Source organism: Phyllobates terribilis, unplaced genomic scaffold (genome assembly GCF_046119375.1).
Source record: "Phyllobates terribilis strain yellow unplaced genomic scaffold, ASM4611937v1 Scaffold_3__8_contigs__length_932513732, whole genome shotgun sequence".
NCBI lineage: Eukaryota > Metazoa > Chordata > Amphibia > Anura > Dendrobatidae > Phyllobates > Phyllobates terribilis.
The window spans coordinates 336037963-336062651 of NW_027362763.1; the positions used below are offsets into that span (position 1 = coordinate 336037963).

General features: G+C 41.1%; 1 protein-coding gene across 3 annotated transcripts in view; it reads left to right on the forward strand.

The window, feature by feature from the left end:
- P3H2 (prolyl 3-hydroxylase 2) overlaps positions 1-24689 on the forward strand; it is a 247026-nt gene that overhangs the window by 46722 nt on the left and 175615 nt on the right. Inside the window, exon 1 of one of the 3 annotated variants that reach the window (XM_073675170.1) lies at positions 18260-18280. The exons of the other annotated variants lie outside the window; for them this stretch is intronic. The gene's annotated coding sequence lies outside the window, so the exon portion shown is untranslated. Of the gene's footprint in view, positions 1-18259; positions 18281-24689 lie in introns of those variants that run through there. 3 annotated transcript variants of the gene reach the window in all.

Genomic DNA, 24689 nt, shown 5'->3' on the forward strand with positions numbered 1-24689 from the left:
TGAATAACACACACCAAGATTTTTCATGGTCTGGTAACTTTCATTAAAAGACTAAAAAAAGGGGGTATTACGTGAAAGACTACATATGATCCAAAGGGAAGTGTGCACTACGCTACAGCAAGCTAGATCCTATGCTGTATGACTGGCACATGCTGCTTTTATTTGATTTTTTTATGTCTATATATTTGCCACTGTTCACATATTATAAATCTTAGTGTTTGTAAATTTTAAATTGTAGCTTTGAAGCAGGTTGTCTGACACTTCTTCCCTCTACGTGAAATGAACCAACCACCCAATGCCTAGCCAGTATACTCTAATATAATTTCCAATCATATATTTAGGAAAAATACCTGCTGTTATTGTAAGCACACCCAGTCCATGTCATCAATACAGACTAACTTTCCATTTCCAAAATAGCAGCCAGTGGGGTGCAAGCGAGGTTTTTATTGAGTCAAAGTTGATAAAAGTGTGCCACAATTTCACCTAAAAATTAGACACAAAGGGATTATTTCACCACAAAATAGCTCACAGATATGCCTTTATTAAAATGTATTATTTATTAGATATTACTTAAAAGAACCACAATTTGATTTTATATACCATTGGCAATGGTTCAGTAACAGGGACCGGCAACCAATAAGATAAAGGTGCAACTCCCAAAGAAAGAATGTGGGGCAATAATAGAGGTTCAGTGAACCACTCAAATAATATGATAAAACAAATTTAAATATTAGACAAAGAAAACACAACTAAACACCAAAATGCAGTTTTTTAAATGAAGGTCTTTATTATTAAGTGAAAAAGAAATCCAAACCTACAGGGCCCTGTGTGAAAATGTGATTGCCCTCTAAACCTAATAATTGGCTGGGCCTCCCTTAGCAGCAACAACTAACTGGCAATGAATCTTTTACAACATTCTGGAGGTATTTTGGCCCACTCATCTTTGCAAAATTATTGTAATTCAGCCACATTGAAAGATTTCCGAGCATGAACCGCCTTTTTAAGGTCATGCCATAGCATCTCAATTGGATTAAGGTCAGGACTTTTACTAGGCCACTCCAAAGTCTTACTTTTATTTTTCTTAAGCCATTCATAGGTGCACTTTCTGGTGTGATTTGAATCATTGTCCTGCTGCATAACCAAAGTGTGCTTCTGCTAGAGGTCATGTACAGATGATCCTTCAGGATTTTTTGGTAGACAGCAGAATTTATGGTTCCATTTACCACAGCAAGTCTTCCAGGTCCTGAAGCAGCAAAACAGCCCCAGACCATCACACTACCACCACCATATTTTACTGTTGGTATGATGTTCCTTTTCTGAAATGCTGTGTTACTTTTACGTCAGATGTAAAGGGACATACACCTTCCAAAAAGTTCAACTTTGATCCTGTCAGTCCACAGAATATTCTCCCAAAAGTATTGGCGATCATCAAAATGTTTTCTGGCAAAACAGAGACGAGCCTTTATGTTCTTTTTGCTCAACAGTGGTTTTTGTCTTGGAACTCTGCCATGCATGCCATTTTTGCCCAGTCTCTTTCTTCTGGTGGAATCATGAATATTGACCTAAACTGAGGCAAGTGAGGCCTGCAGTTGTTTGGATGATATTGTGGGGGTCTTTTGTGACCTCTTGGATGAGTCGTTGCTGCACTCTTAGGGTAATTTTGGTTGGCCGGCCACTCCCGGGAAGGTTCACCACTGTTCCATGTTTTCGCCATTTGTGGATAATGGCTCTCACTGTGGTTCGCTGGAGTCTCAAAGCTTTGGAAATTGCTTTATAACCTTTCCATGCTGATAGATCTCAATTACTTTGTTTCTCATTTGTTCCTGAATTTCTTTGGATCGCAGCATGATGTCTAGCTTTTGAGGATCTTTTGGTCTACTTCACTTTGTCAGGCAGATCCTATTTAAGTGATTTCTTGATTGAAAACAGGTGTGGCAGTAATCAGGCCTGTGTGTGTCTAGGGAAATTGAACTCAACTTCCCAAAGATGTGATAAACCACAGTTCATTTATGTTTTAAGGAGGAGGGGTGTTTCAATCACTTTTTCACACAGGGACCTGTAGGTTTGGATTTCTTTTTCCCTTAATAATAAAGACCTTTATTTAAAAACTGTATTTTCTGTTTACTTGTGTTATCTTTGTCTAATATTTAAATTTGTTTTGTGATCTGAAACATTTAAGTTTGAGAAATATGCAAAAGAATAAGAAATCAGGAACGGGGCAAACACTTTTTCACTCCACTGTATGTTTATATGTTTTTAATATATTTTCTATTGGTATAAATAAAGTTCTGCTATTAGGTCTGTGAAAAAACTAAACTTCCTTTTACTGTGGTTTTCTGTAGTTATTGGCCAGTTACATGGATTCTGGCTTTAGGAGTGTCTCATTACTATAATATCAAAACTCGAGTCCCTGACAGCTGTCATGCTCGCAGGTGATGCACATGGTTGGTGGACCCACTGCGCCACAGGGTCGGGCTTGCCTAGGAGGGGCGTAGCTAAGTGGCTGCCTGGTTTTCACTGCATTGCCTGATGGTAGAGTCAGGTTAGAGCTGCTGATAGCCACCAAGTACCACTCCTATATGGAGTGTGTATTGCAGCTGCTGACCCCCAAAGTGGCAGGTACACTGACGTGGACTGTATTCGGAGTCAAAAACAAGGCTGAATTTGGAGTCTGTTCAGACAGGTGTGGCTTCAGAATTCAGGTACTGCCGAAGCAGCTTCGGATTCAGGATCCTCTGGAGCGCCTACAGAGTTCAGGTACCGCCGGAGTGGCTTAAGGTTTGGGATCCGCCAGAGCGGCTACAGTCTTCAAGGTAAGTACATACTTTACGGGAATACAGGGATAGGATCTGTGAGGGACCTGGCAACATACAGTTGCGCACACACACACAGGGCTGTGGAGTTGGTAAGTCAAACCACCAACTCCGACTCCTCAATTTCCCTGACTTCCGACTCCAACTCCACAGCACTGGTAGGAGGAGCTTCACTTCTGAGCATGTACATATAGTGCAGCACAGATTCATCTCAACTAAAAGACGAGATCCTTAGATCAGGAACAGAACAGACATTTATAGGACATTTCATAACTTTCACAATTTCTTATGAAAACATTTACAGCACACCCTGCATTGAACTACTGTATCAATTTATTATATATTTTCAGAGTCGGTCCATTTTATACCAACTTCAACTCCATCAAAATGGACACCGATTCCGACTCCACAGCCCTGCACGCACACACACGATGTAGGGAAACTACAAGGGTTGCTAAAGCACCTCACTACTATGGAGGGTGTATTTTATACAAAATGCCTCCCAGCTATTGGCTTAGTTAAGAACAGGGGAGCGCGCACGTGCACTAGGCGCGCCACCAGAAGCCTGTGCGGAGTGCACTGGAGGCAGGGAGGAGGAATCACATGGCCGAGGCGTCCCTGCCATGAGAAGGGACGCAGGGACGCTGGCATCTCGCTACAACAGCCAGCGTTGTGCAAGTGAGGTTTTCTTTTCTAGATCTCCTTTATTGAGTTAAAGTTAATAAAAGTGTTCCACAGTAGCATACATAATATTAAAGGCACAAAAAAGCTGACAAATGTGATTTACCTGCAAATGAGAAATTCCCTTTCTTTACTGCGGTAGGAATGACTGTGGTTTCTGCATGACATCATAGCCTGTGCATGCAGACCTACACGTAAATGTATCCCGTTTTCCAGGACTGTGGTTAAGCTGGTTATTACAGACTCCTGTTACCTCCTGAAACACGCATTAATTTAAATAACTGCAGAATAAGCTCGCAGTCAGGACAAAAATACTTACTAAAATAAAACATTTGTGGCTTTTTAAGTGAGTGGAATGGAGACAGGAACTTTTATGGCAGACTGTGCTAGCGTAGGGAGCTTTAGTAAAGGTAAAACAATAAAATTTTACTGTGCTGCTTTTGTACGCAATAATAAAACCTCAAATAAATGTCTGTGTGGGAATAAAGCAGTAAGAAATGTGTCCATCCGCAGTGCAAATAGGCTACAGTGGCTATCCCTAAAATATGGCACAGAAATGTACTTTGTTAAACATTTTTTTAATGTACAAGACTCCGTCCATTGTAATGTTCTCGCAAGAACTGGGCATATATGACTATATTCGTGTTCTGCTTTGTCCTCTTCTTTTTTTAAATGTGTATTTCTATACATTTTGCTCTGGTAAAATCATTCTAAATGAACACGATAGCCTTTCAAAGATGTGCAGCATATTGTTTTTTTCTTTACTGGTTTACTGGTTTAGCACTACAAAAGAAATGCCATCAATGTGAGGTAGGTGTGGGTCCCAGAGAGTTTGTAACTTTTACCCATCGGGTTCTGCTTGCTTGGGTCTTTCTGTAGCTCATCTCAGTTAAGAGCACCACATTGAAGTAGTGTGACCATCACTTCATTGAATTCTATGCAGTCATCAGACTCACAAAATCGGAGTCCACATTCTCCCAGAAAGAGAATCTTCCAGCGATAGGATCTATCACGCATGCATAATTTTGAAGAAACTGCAATAACAAAAGGCCCAATAGGGTTTTACCTGAGTACAAAAGGGGAGCCCTCGTCCTATGTATACGCTCGTGTGAGCGAGCCCTTAAAGTGATACATAGAAGAAAAGTTGTAAATCCAGTTATTGACCTGAGTGGAAACACCCCAAAATCTTACCAACTTGACCCCTAAGAATCAATGGATCTATACTTGTTTTTTGGCTGAGCACTCCTGCACTGTCCCAGGCAGGTATTGTCATAACCCCAGTGGGCATTAGTATTGGAAATGGCTTACTGCACAAGCAGATAGCGCAGTGACTCTGTAAATAATTATTTCTAGCACCCAACAGACAATAGTATAAAATGCTGAGTCTAGTAGTTCCACAGCATACATTATATAGCACCGGGATTACTGGTCATCTTTAGAAGCGACTGTATGTAGGAAAGCACAGCCAAGCAAGACCTTCAATACATTGTTCTAAAGAGGTTTTCTGGTTTCAAAGAATGCCTGTCCTCAGGCACAGTTTATTTTTTTTGACTCTGCTTTAATCAACCTCCCCAGGTGCATCTCTGAGTCTCTTATAACGGGGGAGGGGAGGGCAGGGTGGTAGTCAGTGGCAAGGGATGCTCTGGTTTCTTCTTTACCCTGTCCTGCTACAGGAAAATGGGGACGTGTTTGTCCCTGGGCGTGTGTGGTGTGCTGTACTCTGGGCTGTGTGTTGTGGGAGTCTCTTTGGTTTGTTAAAAAAAAAACAGTCCAGTTTACTTCTTCAGCACGGCCTTGAAAAACAGGGGATTACAGATACAACACTGGTTGCAAATCATGACATTCACAGATGGTAAAGCACAGTCTCAATCCCCACACAGTGCTCTTCACGGTGTGGCTCGGCCCTAGGGGAAACTGCCTCTGGACTTACATGTGGGGAAGCTCCTGCTTCACCCCACGGCTCCCAATACTCGACTCTAACAGGGACTACCTCGCTCCTGAGACTCCCTAGTCCTGGCACGTCCGCTACTGACTATCTGCTGGAAGAGGCCAGGATCCACAAATTGACCTTTAGAGTATGGATTCTACTGTGGTGTGCCCGCTCCTGTTAATCCTCCTTGTTTCTCCCACACACACCCATCTCTCTTCTTCTCTGTCTCTCCTTTCTCACTGCTCCTTCTTAACTATGATGGCCGAATCTAATCTCCCAGAGATCCCTCAGCTAGTTAACACTGTGTACCCCAGCTAACATACAGGGGGCCATAGTATCAACATGCAACCTGCTGCCATCTAATGGCTATATCATAAATAACACATTTTATTATGTCTGCAACACACAGTTACTAAACAGTTCTATAGAGGAGTGGGACTCCCACCACCCCTTCACACTCTGTCGCTGCTCCCACTGTCTGTTATTGTCTACAGCACTGCAATCATTAATTGAGCTCTGTGGCTCTGAGTGCCTCATACCATCTACTGGGGTGGACCAACTTCTGATTTTCTGCACTGCCGTTAACCTGATGTTAGCACTCCAGACATTAACAGATACTGGGAGCAGTGGCGCAAACTCACCGTTGGACCCCGGGAGGGTGAGTAAAGTGCTGTGTCCTTTTTTTTCAAACAAACTGCAGCCAAGGGATAGAGGTTTTCTGAAAACTGAAAACCCCTTTAATTATGCTCATATGTAAATAGGCCGGTAACTTGATAAAAGAGGACAATGCTCACTAGTCTCTTATCCGACCATTGGTTTACCCTATCAGCGTTGTCCAGGGCAAACGCACAAGTGTGGACTTAACATTATGTATCACTTTGCTTCTCTTTGTGCAAAACCCTTGGATTTCTGGAGCAAGGGGCAACATTGGCTAAGACCTGCACCTCTACCAATGGAAGTGGTGAGAGGGGAATTCCCTTGAGAAATTATTTATCAAATCCATTGGAACAGTAAAGTTGTGTGTTTTCTGCTTCTAGATTTCAAGCAAATAGTTTTTTATATAGAGCGGGTTCCCAGTACTTGAGACCTGCATAGTATGTGTATAGAGAAGACACCAATGGACCCCAATCATTAGATGACTTTGATGCCAAGTAGGTGCCTCCACTCTGGGCAATAGCTGCTATGTATTTTTGTTTGTTCTTTATAAGAATAACAAACTTTAAAAGTGAATTTTATTTAACAAAAAAGGACTATAACCTAAAGAACTTTGACCAGTACCCTTATCTGATTTGCTTTGTAGGCAGACCATTGAAGCAAGTAAACCTAAAGTAAATTCCCAGCGTTTTTACCTAATTGGGTCTAAAATTCTGAATTAACTTTTTCATAATTCTTTTTTTCTCATAATGATCTCCAAATTCTCTGTATAATCCTGTATCTAAGGGGTAACGTTAAGCATTTCAAGGTGAGGAGACTTCTAAGCCGCAATGCTCCTCTGGAAAATATGCAAATTGTCTCTTCAGAGAGGAAGAGGACTAGAACTCTAGGGCCACCTACAGGAAGTAGCAATCCTAAAAGTAAATATCAACCCTTTAACGAGCCTTGTCACATGACTTAGGATAAGGTGTCTGCAAATTGAGGTTCTGGTTTTTATCCTAAGTCATGCGACAAGGCTCGTTAAAGGGTTGATATTGACTTTTAGGATTGCTACTTCCTATAGGTGGCACTACAGTTCTAGCCCTCTTCTTCTCTGAAGAGACAATTTTGCATATTTCCCAGAGGAGCATTGCGGCTTAAAAGTCTACTCACCTTGACATGATTAACATGTCACTCTCCGCAAGGAGAAACGCTACCTCTTGGATACCGGTCTGACGCCTCTCACCCAGCCAAACCAAATCTCACGCTTTGCACTGATGAGGAGCAGTACAGCAAAACACAGTTTCTGCAAATTGAGGTTCTGGTTCTTTCTTTTATCTTAAGTCATGTTACAAGGCTCATTAAAGGGTCGATATTGACTTTTAGGATTGCTACTTCTAATAGGTGGCACTACAGTTCTAGTCCTCTTCCTCTCTGAAAAGACAATTTGCATACTTCCGTATAATCCTAGAATTCTAAAATTATTACTATTATGCATTAATTATATAGCGCTATCATATTCCACAGCGCTTTACATACACTGTCATCCCTGTCCCCTATGGGGCTCACAATCTAGATTCCCTATCAGTATGTCTATGTAATGTGGGAGGAAACCGGAGAACCCAGAAGAAACCCACACAAGCACAGTCAGAACATACAAACTCCTTGCAGATGTTGTCCTTGGTGGGATTTGAACCCAGGACCCCAGCGCTGCAAGGCTGCAGTGCTAACCACTGAAAATTCTGACAGTTTCAAGCATCTAATCTTAACAAGAGCAAAAAATGACCCCCGTGTCTATGCCAAAGTTTTGGAGCACCAAATATTACTAAATTATTGCTAAATGTCAGATTTAAAATTCTTTGAATTGTAGAAGTTATTTTCAGTGTGGTTTACAGGGCAAAGTCAACTATTTGGCAGCCCATAAAAATCAGTCCTCTGTGTGACAGGGTTACTTTGTGCTTTTTACCATTGTTTCAACATTAATTTCTTTAAAACAAAAACTCTTTGATAGACTTTTGATGCTATAAATAATTTTACATTGTTTTAGAGACAATCTAACAAGACAATAAGAATATATTCCCTTTACTGATTAATGATAATGGCTGCTCATATATCATTTTTTAATAATGTTGTGGCATAGAATTATGACTTCCATCTGTTGGCATTATGACTGATTCACTAATTTCATGCACCTTGTGAGACTAATTCTACAGACAGTTGTCTGTTTTTTGCCCCATTAGAGCATGCTGAGCCGTCTGCACAGGAAGTAGCGTTGGAATGAATTTCATGCTAATCTGCTTTGCAGCAGCTGATAAGATCCAGCACCAGGCTTGATCAAGCTTCTCCATAAAGTGGATTTGCGTATAGCATTTAATGGTATAAAACTCTGGAGGGTAATATTCTATTTTGTGTGAATGGGATAAACAACCAAACATTAAACCAGGATAATCAAAACCACTACTTCTCCTGCTGACATATATCGTCCTTATATAAAATAATGCAGTTTAGGCTAGATTTGTTTTTAAAGATTAGCCTAACAGGAAATGTGATAAAATAAAAAATAAATACCGTACTTATCTCTAAAAGCCTTAGCCTTAGAATAGTGTTAATTTACTGATCACTGAGGAGCTGACCGCTGGGACCTCCACCAATCCTGGGAACAAAATTCTACAGTGCCCCAAATAAATAGAGGTAAAGTCTAGCATATACCGGTACTTCTCTGCTTCTTTGATCATTCTCTGTGGGACTGCTGGAGATGACCAGGTACTGTACTACCTATCACTCTGACCTAGAGCAATCAGTAACTTATCTTCTATGCTATGAGTAGAGGATAACTTATATTATAATTAATAAACAGCCTTTGGCTTGATCTCGAGCTATGGTGACTTGATGGATGAAGGATCTGTAGGAAGATCGATCTTGTGCAAGCCTAGATAGGTCCACCAGGGTCTTCTCCGCTGTTATCTTGATAGTATCATGTAATTGGGTACTGGTCTTCCTCTTCGCCTTTGTTCCTTCTATACTTCCAACCATGATGTCCTTCTCCAGTGATTGCTCTCTTCCTATGAAGTGTCCAAAGTAGGTAAATCGTAGTTTGGTGATCCTTGCTTCAAGTGACATGTCTGGCTTGATTTGTTCCAAAATTGATTTTATTTTTTTGATATCCATGGCATTGATAACTTGTATAGTTGGTGCAAACCCTTTTAGTTCCCTGCCATTCTAGCATAGATACTCAAATTGGCCAATCGGCTTTAGAGGCGACACTTGCAACATAAAACAACAACTGGTCAGAGCTTCAGTGGTGGAGCGATATGGAATTATTATTAAACTAGCTATTGAGCCTATTCTGCGCCCGGATGACGAGCATTTTTATTGGTATATGGTCTCCCATGCTGGTATTTGTGCTGCCCCCATCCTGGTATTTGTGCTGCCCCCATTCTGGTATTTGTGCTCCCCAATCCTGTTCCTTCATCATGTTATGTGCTGCGCTCATCCCTATCCTGGTATGCATGGCACCCCTCACCACTAATCCTGGTATGCATGGCACCCCTCACCCCGAATCCTGGTATGCATAGCACCCCTCACCCCCAATCCTGGTATGCATGGCACCCCTCATCCCCAATCCTGGTATGCATGGCCCCCTCATCCCAAATTTGATATACATGGCACCCCTCATCCCAATCCTGGTATGTATGGCACCCCTCATCCCCCAATCCTGGTATGTATGGTACTCAATCCCTCATCCTGGTATTCATAGCTTCTTCATCCCTAATCCTGGTATGCATGGTACCCCTCATCCCCAATCTTGGTATTCATGGCACTCCTCATCCCTATCCTGTTATGTATCTCCGGCGCCATACACTCCTCTTACCTGTAATGGCTCCATGCGTTCTTCTGTCTGAAGCCAGACTGCGTGTCGCGCATGCGCAGTCAATAGAGGTTTCAGACAAAGGGACACTTGCAGCGTTATATTATAGATGTCTTTTATGCTATCCCATTTCCTTCTATGAGGCAAATTTTATAAACTTCTTAGAGTATCAAGATGGTATACATTGGTCCACTTATTTTCTTTCGTTTTAAATTTGTTGGTTTCTTTTTTTCTTTTCAAATTGAATCCTATGAGTGACATATTAAACTATGCTACATATACCGTATCCATGGTAAACATTAGAAGAACTTCACAATGTATATGTCAAACTCATGCCTTAAATGAGAACTTGAGTATATTGTACATTTTATTTAGTATCACTCAATCATAAAGGAACAATAATCAGTCACTTAGCTGTGATAACGTTAAAGCTTTTGATTATGTTTTACAGATAAAGTTTACTGTTTGTGTAATTTTGCTTCAATTAATAATTATCAATGATTGAGAATTATCTAGATTAGATCAATTAATCCGTTAATTTACCCGAAGGATTCCTTTGTGAGCACAGCACCACCAAAAAACAATGGTTTTATCCACTTACCACTCTGTTGGGGACTCTTGAAATCCATTGCCTGACTTTGTAACTTGACAGCATATTTCTAACTCTGTAACTGATATCTTGTAACCCCCACAATGTGTTGTTCTCTGGTAACAGTAAACCAGTAGAATTCAGAAAGTACCGTATATCATGTCATATATCTACCATATATCATTAAAATGCACAGAATCATACAAAGTCCCTGTGTTCTACAGAATGGTGGTCCATGTGATGTACAGAATTACTTTTAGTGATAATGGCTACATAATCAGGCATCTGATAGAGCATTAATTTATGAAGAATTAATATTGGCAATGCGGAAAAGGAAAAACCCTTTATAAAGGTGTTTTCACACAGTATTTTTGCCCACTTCATTGGTTCCGTCAAGGCTTCCATCCAGTACCCCCCCCCCCCACAAAATGGGATTTGAATGTGTGCATCGATGGGGCCATTGACTATAATGGTGCCGACAGAGTCAACGTGTGCTCTGATGTGCATCATTTTCGGGTTACTGGAGGCGGACACCCAGAAATAGTCGAGTGCATCTGGATGTCCGCCTTCAGTAGGCGTATATGCTCAAAAAAGATGCACATCCGAGTACACGTTGACTCTGTCGGCACCATTATAGTTTGTCCTCCTCCAGTAGGCATACTAGCCCGAAAATGATGCATGCAATTTTCATGGACCATAAACTTGTATTGGTACTGTTTTAAAAAATGGACATGTCTCCATAATTTTCGCAAAAAAATCCACGGACATGTGACCAACCCCATAGACTTTAATGGGTACGTGTTCTATCTGTGAAAATCACAATGTGAAATACGGATGTCTGACTGAGGTCTTAGAGATGAGGGGATTGATCCACTTCAGATCGACTTTGAGACAAATTTCTTGAAATTCCCAGGTCCTTGCGAATCCGAATAATTTGCAATTCAATTTACGAGGATGACCGAAAAAAAATGCATGCCACCGTTTTCCTGACTGCTGAAGACTGCAGCTGCCAGACAGTGATATAACAAAAGAAAGTAGTCTTACCAGCACCAGGTCAGATTACCAAAGCACTAGCAGGATGCGGCAGACCCTCATGATAAAGGCGGGGGCAGCACAGGTGCAAAATACTGATTCAATAGCCACTCACTAACCTAGCAATTCATGGAGAAGGTGGCTGTGTAGTATTAAAAATGCATACAGATGGGGCTTGCATAGGGCACCAGTCACACAGATACGTGTGAGGCACAGTGCCTGGCTTGCAGGGTTCACTTATATAGTGCAGGGCAGCCCGACTGATCTAATAGTATGGGTATCATCAATAGGCTCTAAGCTAGACACTGTGCATCACACGCAACTGTATTGGTAGGTTAGTGAGTGGCTGTTGAATCCGTATTTTGCTCCTGTGCTGCCCCTGCCTTTATCATGGGGATCTGCTGCATCCTGCTTGTGCTTTGGTAATCTGGTGTTGATAAGGCTGTTTTCTTTTCTATTATATCACATGGTTTAACACAGTCAATCAGCACGGACTATCGCACCGCTCTAAAAGATGAAGGACAGCCCAGGAGCGCCATTTTAGAATTTTATAGATTAGGTTTAGGAGGTCAGAGTGCACAGCTCATTCCACATGGATATAGTAAAAGGCTTAAGTCTGATTGTTGTGTACTCCTTATTCCGTGAACAGAAATTCTAACATTCAAGTGATATAGGGAGGTGCCGTATCTGCAGAGTCAGTGGAACTGTGAATTTACTGCAGTAACAGCACCTTAATAACGCCTTTTTTTTTTTTTTATTATTCACATACTGCAAACACTACTAAAGATTTTTTAAAGATATTTTTTGCACACTTCCTTGTTGTAATAGTTGATTATTAGACCCGTACATGCCACAAAAAATACCGATATCGGTTATAACTGTATAACTGGTTGAAATCTGTTTTCCCTGGCCAAATTGGTTGAGGTGACGTAGACATTAAGTAGGCTGAGTTTATATTAAAGAGCTCAAAAGGGGTTTATTACAATCTTATGAGACTTCATAGTGTTATACATGTATTTTTCGGGTAATTAGAGGCAGTATTGCGATTCAACAAAAATGTATTTGCTGCAAACCAAACTATTTAGGAAAATTTGTCGAAGCTGGTTATTTCGAATTTCAAATGATTCACTCGTCTCTACTCTATTTATTTGGTTTTGCACAAAATCAGAACTGTACCATGTATAGATACAGTTGGGCCCTTAGAACTTTGTGTGTCATCAGGGTCAAACACTAAGATTGAAGGGCCCATGTCCATGCCCACCTGCGTTTATGCTGCACATTTCAATTCATAAGCACATTAGGCACACATAAAATAATATACAATTATTCATGCCTTGGCACATTAAGCATGCTTATATATAGTACATACATATGCGCAAGGACATATAAAATACACACATGCTAATACATTATACATGAATTAATACATTATGCAGATATATACATAGAACAAACTAAAGTAAAATATGCACGTACACTACCGTTCAAAAGTTTGGGGTCACCCAGACAATTTTGTGTTTTCCATGAAAACTCATACTTTTATTTATCAAAGGAGTTGCAAAATGATTAGAAAATATAGTCCAGACATTCACAAGGTTAGAAATAATGATTTTTATTTGAAAGTATAATTTTCTCCTTCAAACTTTGCTTTCGTCAAAGAATGTACTTGTCTTGTTGCTCAGTTGTGCAGCGGGGCCTCCCACTTCTCTTTCTACTATGGTTAGAGCCTGTTTGTGCTCTCCTCTGAAGGGAGTAGTACACACTGTTGTAGGAAATCTTCAGTTTCTTGGCAATTTCTCACATGGAATAGCCTTCATTTCTAAGAACAAGAATAGACTGTCGAGTTTCACATGAAAGTTCTCTTTTTCTGGCCATTTTGAGAGTTTCATAGAACAAACAAATGTAATGCTCCAGATTCTCAACTAGCTCAAAGGAAGGTCAATTTTATAGCTTCTCAAATCAGCCAAACTGTTTTCAGCTGGGCTAACCTGGGCTAACATACTTGTTCAAGGGTTTTCTAGGGTTTTCTAAACATCCAATAGCCTTCTTACACAGTTAGCAAACATAATGTACCATTAAAACACTGGAGTGGTGGTTATTGGAAATGGGCCTCTATTGACCTATGTAGATATTGCAATAAAAACAAGACGTTTGCAGCTAGAATAGTCATTTACCACATTAACAATATATAGAGTGTATTTCTGATTCATTTAATGTTATCTTCATTGAAAAAAATGTGCTTTTCTTTCAAAAATAATGACATTTCTAAATGACCCCAAACTTTTGAATGGTAGTGTACATATACACAATGAGATTCTTATGATGCATATGTTGCGACGACCAGATGTTTTTTTTTTGGTTTATTCAATAATAGCGTTAACATCCAAAAGTTTTTTTTCCTCATAAGCTTCATTTTTGCTTTTTTGCTTTTTTTACGAGACATGCTGCAGTTTTTTTTTAAAGTGCCATATTGCCAAATACAAATGTAAGCGTTACATTTGGCATAACTTCTTTATGGTTTTAACCCCTTCCTGGCAAAGCCTATTTTCACCTTTCTGACCAGGCCAATTTTTTTAAATTTGACATGTGTCACTTTATGTGGTAATAACTCTGTAATGCTTCTACATATTACAGAGATTCTGAGACTGTTTTTTCGTGACACATTGTACGTCAATTGTAAATTTATCCGAATTTTAGCAAAAAAATGTTTAAAATTCCACGATTTTTAAATAATGAACTTGTATGCTATTATAATAGACTAGATGGTGGCCCGATTCTAACGCATCGGGTATTCTAGAACATGTATGCGGCCCACCAGGCGCAATCAGCAGAGCGGTGTTTAAATTTGGCGCCAATATCGCTGATTGGTCGCGGCCGCGACCAATCAGCGAACCGTGTTAATGAGGACCGGAGCCGGCGGCCGCGACAAATCAGCGAATCGTATTTCTGAGGACCGGTCAGCGGCGTTGCCTGTGCGGGCACTTCTGCTGCGAAGAGCAGGGAGATGGTTGGCTGCTCGCAGCTGAAGTATCCCGACCGGCGGCGCCGCTCACCGGTCCTCCCTTCACACTTGCCGTCAGGAGATCAGCGGGCCAAGCCGCTGATCTCCCGACGGTAGCCGCATGGAGGTCTGCGGCGCCGCCCGTCGGGTTACTTGTGCTGCCAGCAGCTAGCGCTGCTCATCTCCCGGCTGCATCGCCGCTGACCTCCATCTGGCAGATGAGCCGCTAACGGCCGCCATCTTTTTCTGAAATCCCGCGTCGCTGATTGGCCGCGGCCGGACCAATCAGCGACGCGGGATTTCCTGGACAGACGGACAGGCAGACAGACGGGATAAGACGATTATATATATTAGATTGTCACACCACACAGAATAGTTGTACTATATGCCTATTTTATATCAGCATAATTCTTGAAATGTTTATTATAAAGGTTAAAAGAAACAGAAAATACTGTTCAGCAACACAGAAGCACTCAGAAGGGAAGGAGTGCCATTTTGGAGTGCTGATTTTTCTTGTATTGTTAGGGTGCCATGTCATATTAACAGAACCCCTGAGTTGCTAGAACAGCAGAACCCTGCAACAGTAAATCTATTTACCAAACTACACCCTCAGTGAATTCATATAGGGGGGAAAGTATGTGGTTGTAAGCTACTGTAGAAGCACACAGCTAGGCTAAGGCGAGCCATTTGACATTTGGAGCACAGTTTTTACTAGAATAGTTTGATCAGGGTCATTTGGATGTTTTTGGTTGTCATTAAGATTTAAAAAGAGAAAACCCAGTAGTTTGACAATAAATGGCTTCATCCAACCAATAACCATGAATGGAGAAAAAGTTTTGTTATCATTCATATTCTCTGAAACAAGGCCAAGAAAGGAAAAACTCTGCCGGGATATGTAAACTTTTGAGCACAACTGTAGTTTTTTTTATGTTTTGCGGCTTTTTCTCACAAAGAACAATTTTTTTATAAAAAAAATATTTATTTTTGCATCACAATATTCTGAGAGCTATAATTTTTTTTTGATTTTTCTGATAACTGAGCCTTGTTAAAACTTTATTTTTGTATTTTGTGGGACGAGATGATTTTTTCAGTAACACAATTTTTCTTTACAAATAACTTTTTCATAGTGTTTTATTCTACTTTTTCTGCAACAAAATGCTGAAAAGTAGCATTTCAGCTGTGTTTTTTTTTTGTTGTTGTTGTACAATGTTCACTATATTGTGACAGTTTTATAGATCGAGTTGTTTTGATTGCAGGGGTAATAAATACCTTATGTGTACTTCTTTTTGTTAATTTTGTTTTTACATGAAATGTGCATTTTTATCTGTGAAATATTTTTCTATAATTTTTTTTTTGTGTCCCTTATTTTTTTATATTTTACAATGCCTTTTAAAGCTTTAGGCAAGGAAAATTATCTTCTACTTAGCAGCACTACCTGTGACTCATTGCTAAAGCTGTTGCCTACCTGTCATGATTCCTCCCAGTGCTTCTGGGACTCAGTGATGGACAGCTCTGTCATCCTATCCAGTGCTGGAGCATGCTGAGCTGTTGGTGCTTTGATTGACAGCTTAGTTGACCTATCTGAGACTGGGAGGTGCAGAGATTTCTCCAGATGCTCCCTATTCTTAGTAATTGCTTTGCTATTTAGGTGAACTGTCTGGCCCAGATCACTACCAGTCAAAGCTTCTGATTTTTGGTGTATGTTTGCCTGCTTCATGTGCTGTGAGTTCTGATCTACTGCTGCCTGACTTTTGGATTGTGTTCTGAGTACTTGTTTGTTTTGCCCTTTTGCTTAGATCCGCTTTTTCTCTGGTATTCTGAAACTGGACTGTGACCTGACTTACCCCTTTGTCTTTTCCCTTAGTTTACTACGTGATCTCTTGGTACTGACCCCGGAACATCTGACTTCTCTCCCTCACGGCCTGTCTATGAGTAGTGTAAGAAAGACTTGGCACTTGCTTCTTCACATAGACTGAAATGTTTTATTGTTCATAGAAATTCCAGATTCAAGATGTTTCGGTCGGTAAGACCTTCATCAGTCATCTGGGAGTTGTTTACTCTGCAGCAGGCAGCACTGGAAAGGTGCCTGCAGTATCCACTGCTCAGGCAAGTGGCCACTATGAACAATAAAATATTTCAGTCTATGTGAAGAAGTGAGTGGCAAGTCTTTCTTACACTGTTTAAAGGATTGGGGTCCTACTTGTGCACCGACGTATACCCGGAAGTGCAGTGTTTGTTATCATAATGTCTATGAGTATTGACTAGTGTCACAGTACCATTCTAAAATTCCTGCTACATTTCAATAAAATAATTTTTTTTTCACTAGCTTTAAATGGATCTAATGAGCACAGACAGGCATGACTTGAGCAGGGACATATCTAGGAGGGGCAGGTGTGGCATTTGCCCTGGACGCAGCCACATGATGCAGCAGTATGTGGTGTCTCCCTAGCGGTTGCATTTTGCTGCCCCCTGGAGTGGAGATCGGCCGTTCTCTGACTCGGCTATCAGCATGAGAAGAGAAGTGTAAATAGGTTAAACACACAGGCTCCAAGTTTTCAATTGTACTTGTGTCTTTCAGGCAGGAGTACACTGAAGCCCTGACTGCCGGCACTTCCAGGTCAGCGAGATATCAGCACTGTGCTTGCAATAGAGGAGTCCTGTGCACCACTCTGTTGTCCATACACACTTGGTGTAACGCTCCACAAGGTTGTAGCAATACAGAGATATCCAGTAACCAGGGCACCAGATGTCCTCCTTCTGGTAACTTTTAGTACAGAAAAATCGCAACATTTCGGCCATGCAGGGCCTTTATCAAGCCATAAAAAAGAGAGATATGCATAGACAACCAGAGTAGATAGGGTACTATTTATAATGAGCTAATTGTAGACCACTCCCCGTAGATCCTCCCATCAGTCCAACCTTCATTGTCATGGAAGCTCTACTTAATAAAAACAAAACTTCAATATAATTAAAAACATGGGTTAAAATAAAAACATCCATCCATTTAGTGTCACTGACAAGTTTAATTATCAAGTAGTATCTAAATATGTATGAAAAGCTTAGAGTTGTTGATATGCCGGTGATTAGTAAGCAAGTGACCACCATTGATGTTTGCATGAATAAACATGAACTTACTAATCACCTACATATCAACAATTAATGCCATGTGGTACGATGTTTGGTTGACTTTGCATGTCGAAAGAGTTTACCTTTAAATGCCACATACATATTATAGTAAATGATAGGTTTGTAGATTCGGTAGCTCTTTTAAAAAGTACTTTTCTGGTATAATCTGATCTGTCTGGGGACTGGAATAACAATGTATCTAATATCTAGATTCCATTGCTGACATAATTATCTATAGGCCTATGAGTAGGCGATGTGTTTATGGAAATATATGTCATTTTATAGCAAATTATCCAGTACCTGTTCTTCATCTTTTGCACTCTATGGTGTCTGTCGATTGTCGTATTGCACGGTTTGGTCAGATTTTCCAAGCATTTGTTCCGCTGCACTGGCTGAAGAGTCTGAATTTCCCCTGTAATGTATGTTAACATGAGTTGCAGGATGTGTAGGAATGCACGTAATGGAGGTTCCCCTGTGGGATCTGTTGGAGCTAACAATCTTTGCTTCATATTCTCAATACAGGCTTAACACATTCTCGCTGCTCTGCCAGCTGCCAGGCTTGAAGTGTTTCCACATACTTAAAGAACGGACATTGCTGCTGACTTGTGTGAGTTTTTCCCATCATTTGCCAATGAATACAGTTCTAACAACTGTTTATCATGAAGTATATATTCATTAGAAGTGCCCTATCAGACACATCTCTGTATTTCCACCAGCTAAGATGAAACAAACCGAGCAGTCAGAAGGAAAGAAACGAGCTTTTGAATAGTATGGATGAAATATTTAAGGAGGCTCTCGCCCATCTACTAAATATAATGTGGGTTTATATTAGGCCTTCGCCATTAAAACACTGTTGCTTTTATAGCTTTCGAAATAGAAAGTTGTTTTTATGGGGGGTGGGTTGGAATTCCTGATTATGAGTAATTGGAGCGGACTTTTCTGTGTCATGTGTCGTGTATAACAAGTGTTAGTTACTGCGGCATTACTGCCGGGAATAAAAAGAAAATGTCATATTTGTCGTTCATTGCAGTTATTCCAGTTATGTGGGTGTACGGGGAATATCAGTCATTGTATCAGATTTCCTAGTGCTGAGTGGCACTAAATGACTTCTTCAGCAGCGATACATGTTTTTTGTCACTGCATAACTAGAGAGATTTCATGTTTCAGGGGAAGGGGAAAGCCGGTGTTAGTTTTTTTGGTTCGTGTGCTTTCCATTCTTTTACGGATATATCACAGGCTCATTGTTGTGATCTGCTACAAGCACTAAGGAAAGACAGGAGATCTGTCCCTACAATAGAACTAAGCTAGATCCCTACGATGTAACGGGGAACCTGATCCTGCAATCAGACCTGATAAAGTCCTCAGCTAGTCTGAAGGAAGACCTATAGATGCAAGGAAGGGATCCCTACAAGAACTAGGGACTGGGAGAAAGATGGACACCTCCTAGCAGAAATTGTAGCAGTAAAAAGACAAACAAACAACATAGAACATAGAGGTCAAAAGACCTAGCTAAACTGACTGAGAAAGGTAACAAAGCACCTGGCTAGCTTAAGAGTAGAATTTACAATGAAGTCCAGCAAGGCCAGAAGGGCGGAGCAGGATTAAATAGGCAAAAAGGTCATGTGACCAGCATAATAGAAAAAACCTAACAGGAGAGTTCTAACAGTACCCCCTCTTCTATGAGGATCCTCCGGATCCCCTAGGCCCAGGCTTATCAGGAAACCTCTTGTGAAACGCTCTGACAAGTCTGGAAGCAGAAACATCATCTGCCCTCACCAATGACTTATCCTCGGGACCGAAACCCTTCCAAGCGACGAGATACTTCTAACTCCCTCTATACCGTCTAGAATTAAGGATGCGGGAAATTTCATATTCCCCGTCCTCCATCACGGGAGGAACAGTGGCAGTGGCGTCTCTATCTGATACATAAGCTTTTTTCAATAGAGAAACATGAAACACCGGATTAATCTTCCAAGAGGTAGGAACCTCCAACCTAACAGCAGATTGGTTAACTACCTGAAGCACCTTAAAGGGCCCTACAAACTTGGGACCCAATTTTTTAGAAGGAATCCTCAACCGTAGATTCTTAGAGGACAACCAAACCATGTCACCAACCGTAAACAAAACCTCTTGACGTTTCCTGTCAAAGTACCTCTTAGATTTTTTGTTAGCCTCCTGAAGATTACCACGCACATCCGTCCAAACTCTTTCCAAATCACCGGAATAACTCTCCTCCTCAGGCACAGCCGATACCAATTTGGAGAATGACCCAAAAGACGGATGTCTCCCAGAACAACAAAAAAAAGGCGAACACCCAGCCGAAGAGGATGTATGGTTGTTAAGAGCAAATTCAGCAAGCGGCAGAAACTCAGACCACCCCTCTTGATTGTCTGCCACAAAACAACGCAAAAACTGCTCAACATCCAGGTTCTTCCTTTCTGTCTGACCATTAGACTCAGGATGATATCCAGATGAAAATGACAAATGAACTCCCAACCTGTCACAAAAGGCACGCCAAAAATGAGCCGCGAACTGAGGTCCCCTATCAGAAACAATGTCAGTAGGAACACCATGGAGTTTGACAATCTCCTTGACAAAGGCCTTAGCGAGTGTCTTAGCGCAGGGCAGTTTGATGAAGGGAACCAAGTGACACATCTTGCTAAAACGGTCCACGACCACCCAGATGACCGTGAAACCCTCAGAGGGGGGAAGGTCATTAATAAAGTCCATAGCCAGATGTGTCCAAGGTGCACTAGGAACCTCCAGAGGGCAAAGCAACCCCGCAGCAGGAGTATGTGAAGACTTAGATCTAGCACACACAGTACTTTGACGCACCCACTTAATGACCTCCTTCTGCCATCCAGGCCACCAAAAACTGCGACCCACAAGTCTCTTAGTCTCAGAAATTCCTGGATGACCTGCCAACCGAGACTCATGACACTCAACAAACAAATCTCTCCAAAAGGTCCTAGGCACAAACAACCTCCCATGGGGAGTGTTAGATGGGGCATTCTCCTGTGCTTTTAGAATCTCATCTTCCAAAACGGAGTCCAAAGCAGCAATCACAACACCTTCTTGTAAAATGCTCTCCTCCTCCTCAGCACCGACCATGGGAGAAAAGCTGCAAGACAACGCATCAGCTTTAACATTCTTGGTACCCGGGATGTAAGTAACGGAAAAATTAAACCGCGAAAAAAAAAAGTGCCCACCTAGCCTGAAGGGCATTCAAGCGCTTAGCAGCATCAAGATAGATCAGATTTTTATGATCAGTGAAAACCTGAATGGGAAAATCGGCACCTTCCAAGAGATGACGCCAGTGTTCAAATGCGAGTTTAATAGCCAGCAATTCCCGATTACCAATATCGTAATTAAGTTCAGTCTCAGAAAATTTTTTTGAAAAAAAAGCACAGGGATGTACTCCATCCTTGTTTTCCTGAGACAACACCGCACCGACCCCCACAGAAGAAGCATCAACCTCAACCAAAAACGGCTTAGTCACATCAAGCTGCATAAGGATGGGGGCAGAGCTGAACCTCTCCTTTAGAAACACAAAAGCTTCAATGGCCTCAGTAGTCCACTGAACTGTATTAGAACCTTTCCTGGTGAGATCGGTCAGTGGTTTAACAATAATAGAAAAATTTTTAATGAATTTTCTGTAATAATTGGCGAAACCCAAAAACCTCTGTATCGATTTCAAACCAATAGGCCTAGGCCATTCCTGCACAGCTTGAACTTTCACTGGGTCCATCTCAAAGCCCTCGCTGGAGATAATGTAGCCCAAAAAACTAATTCTCTGTACAGCGAACTCGCATTTCTCCAGCTTAGCAAAAAGCGAATTGTCAATCAATAACTGCAATACCTCACGTACGCTCCGCCAATGAGACTCCAGGTCAGGCGAATAAATCAAAATGTCATCCAAATACACAACCACATTTTTGCCGATCAAAGGTCTAAGGATGTCATTAATAAGATTCTGAAAAAATGCTGGTGCATTGGTAAGACCAAAAGGCATAACCAAATTCTCAAAATGACCCACAGGAGTGTTAAAAGCAGTCTTCCATTCATCACCCTCCTTCATGCGCAACAAATTGTATGCCCCCCGGAGATCAATTTTAGAGAACCACTTGGCCCCCACTAACTGGTTAAACAAATCAGGAATCAATGGCAGTGGGTAGGGATTGCGTACAGTAATTTTATTAATCTTGCGAAAGTCCAGACAAGGACGTAAACCGCCGTCCTTTTTTTTTTAACAAAAAAAAATCCAACAGCCACAGGTGACTTAGAGGGTCTGATATGACCGGCGGCCAAGCTCGTCTGTATGTATTCCTCCTAAGCCTTTCTCTCAGGAATAGTCAGATTAAATAAACGACTTTTAGGAAGAGTCGCTCCAGGGACAAATTCAATGGTACAATCGTAGTCTCTATGGGGAGGCAAAATTTGCGACTCCTCCTCAGAAAAAACTTTCCAAAAATCCTGAATAGGTACAGGTAATTCCCCTTTATTCACAGCAGCAATGCACCCGTTACAACACTTGTCATAACACTTAGGGCTCCAGGACTTAATTTCATTGGTAGACCAATCCAGTAAATGATTGTGCAATTTTAACCAGGGAAACCCCAAAACTACTGGAGAAGGCAAATTATTTAATACCACCAAATCCAAATTTTCTTGGTGAATACCATTAATAGTGAGGGGAAATTCATAAACCTTGTGAGTAACACATTTCAAGGGAGAGCCATCGACAGAAACCACGGCAATAGGGGATGACAAAGGTTTGGGTTTTAAATTAAGGTTTTCCAAGAATCCCCCATCAATCACATTCAGAGTTGAACCACAATCCACAAATACCCGAAATTCAATTAGCAGAAAGAAATACACCCTTAGTGTTTAAACAGGCTATACGGGCGTAACTGACCTTTTTTTTTTCTTTGTTCATACGAAGCACACAGTTCTTAATGAAATGGTCAGATTTGCCGCAATAAAAGCACAAACCTTCAGAAAACCTGCGGTCTTTTTCCTGAGAGCGGGGTGACATCGCCCCAATCTCCATCGACTCTCCAGTGTCAGTACAGACCCTCTCAAGACTCGGAGCTGACATGGCAGAGGATTTACTCTCATTAACTCTTGCACGCAGTCTCCTGTCCACCCGTATACCTAATTGCATTGCCTCCTGCAAGTTTCCAGGTGTAGGATAAGCAATCAGCAGATCCTTAACCCTTTCACCTAGCCCAGCAAGAAATAAACTTTTCAGAGCTGAATCGTTCCACCCCACCTGAGCAGACCACCGACGGAAGTGAGTACAATAATTTTCCACTTTACCTGATCCCTGCCTCAAATGTCTCAATTCCGTCTCAGCTGATGAGACACGATCAGGATCATCATACATCAACCCCAAAGCAGAAAAAAAACTATCCACTGATCTAAAGCACGGATCACTAGGTTGGAGAGAAAAGGCCCATCCCTGAGGTTCTTTGCGCAAAAGTGACATTATGAACCCTATGCGCTGTGATTCATCACCAGAGGATCTGGGTCTCAAATGAAAATACAATAAACAAGCATTTTTAAAGGAAAAAAAAATCAGGCAATCGTACCTTTGGCTCCACAAAATGCGCTCCAGAACAGCTACTCACGTGTTGTTGGAGCTCAGCCACCTCCAGAGAGAGTCCCTTCAGGCGTTGAGCCAAATCCTGAACCGACACCATGATGGAAACTGAAGGTCTTTCCTAAGAGAAATTTTTTGGGCTGGACTTACCGTTGTGATCTGCTACAAGCACTAAGGAAAGACAGGAGATCTGTCCCTACAATAGAACTAAGCTAGATCCCTACGATGTAACGGGGAACCTGATCCTGCAATCAGACCCGCTAAAGTCCTCAGCTAGTCTGAATGAAGACCTATAGATGTGAGGGAGGGATCCCTACAAGAACTAGGGACTGGGAGAAAGATGGACACCTCCTAGCCGAAATTGTAGCAGTAAAAAGACAAACAAACAACATAGAACATAGAGGTCAAAAGACCTAGCTAAACTGACTGAGAAAGGTAACAAAGCACCTGGCTAGCTTAAGAGTAGAATTTACAATGAAGTCCAGCATGGCCAGAAGGGCGGAGCAGGATTAAATAGGCAAAAACGGTCATGTGACCTGCATAATAGAAAAAACCTAACAGGAGAGTTCTAACACTCATTATAATAAATGTGCCTTTTCATTTGTCCTTTTTTTTTTTAAAGGGACAATTTTTCACAAAAAAAAAATACATGTTCTACTTTGATCCATGTTGAGTATAAAACTCGCAATTTAAGTCAATGTCCCTATGAAAAATACGACAACACATGGATGTCATCTGTGCGCTGTTCATATTTTACTGTTTACTGGGTAAAAAAAAAGCTAAGAATTTTTTTTCACATGTGATATAGGGAAAATATATATTCTTGTACCGTGTTAGCCAGTAGATAGAAAAATATTTAGATTTGAGAGTCCTCAGTGGTTGATACCTTTTAATGGCTAACTGAAAAGATGGTAACAAATTGCAAGCTTTCGAGACTACGCAGGTCTCTTCATCAGGCTAGTACAATGCAAAATCTGAAGAGTCACATATTTATACACAATAAGACACAAAAAATGCAATAGGTAAAGACAGGTGATGAAAAGCAGAGTTATTATGGAAGAGATAAACAGTTCTGGCTATAAATATTTTAGCAGTTAATAGATAAGGAGTGTGAAGGTTTTATTGTCCTGTGTCCAGTGTTGTGATGACCTTACAGGTCTGAGAGTCTGAGGAACACATTCCTTAGTTGATGTAGAATGACATAAATCCATGCGACACATTCATTCCTGCTCTGAAAGTGTTAAAGGTCACCATCAGTTTGTATTCTGAGATTCTTCTTTCTCTTTGAGATTTGAAGTTACCTTTTAATACCAGTAATTTCATGTCTTTTATGCTGTGATCAGGGGAACAAAAATGCTTGGCTACAGGCAGATCTATTCTTTTTTCTTTTATTGTGTGGCTATGATGATTCATC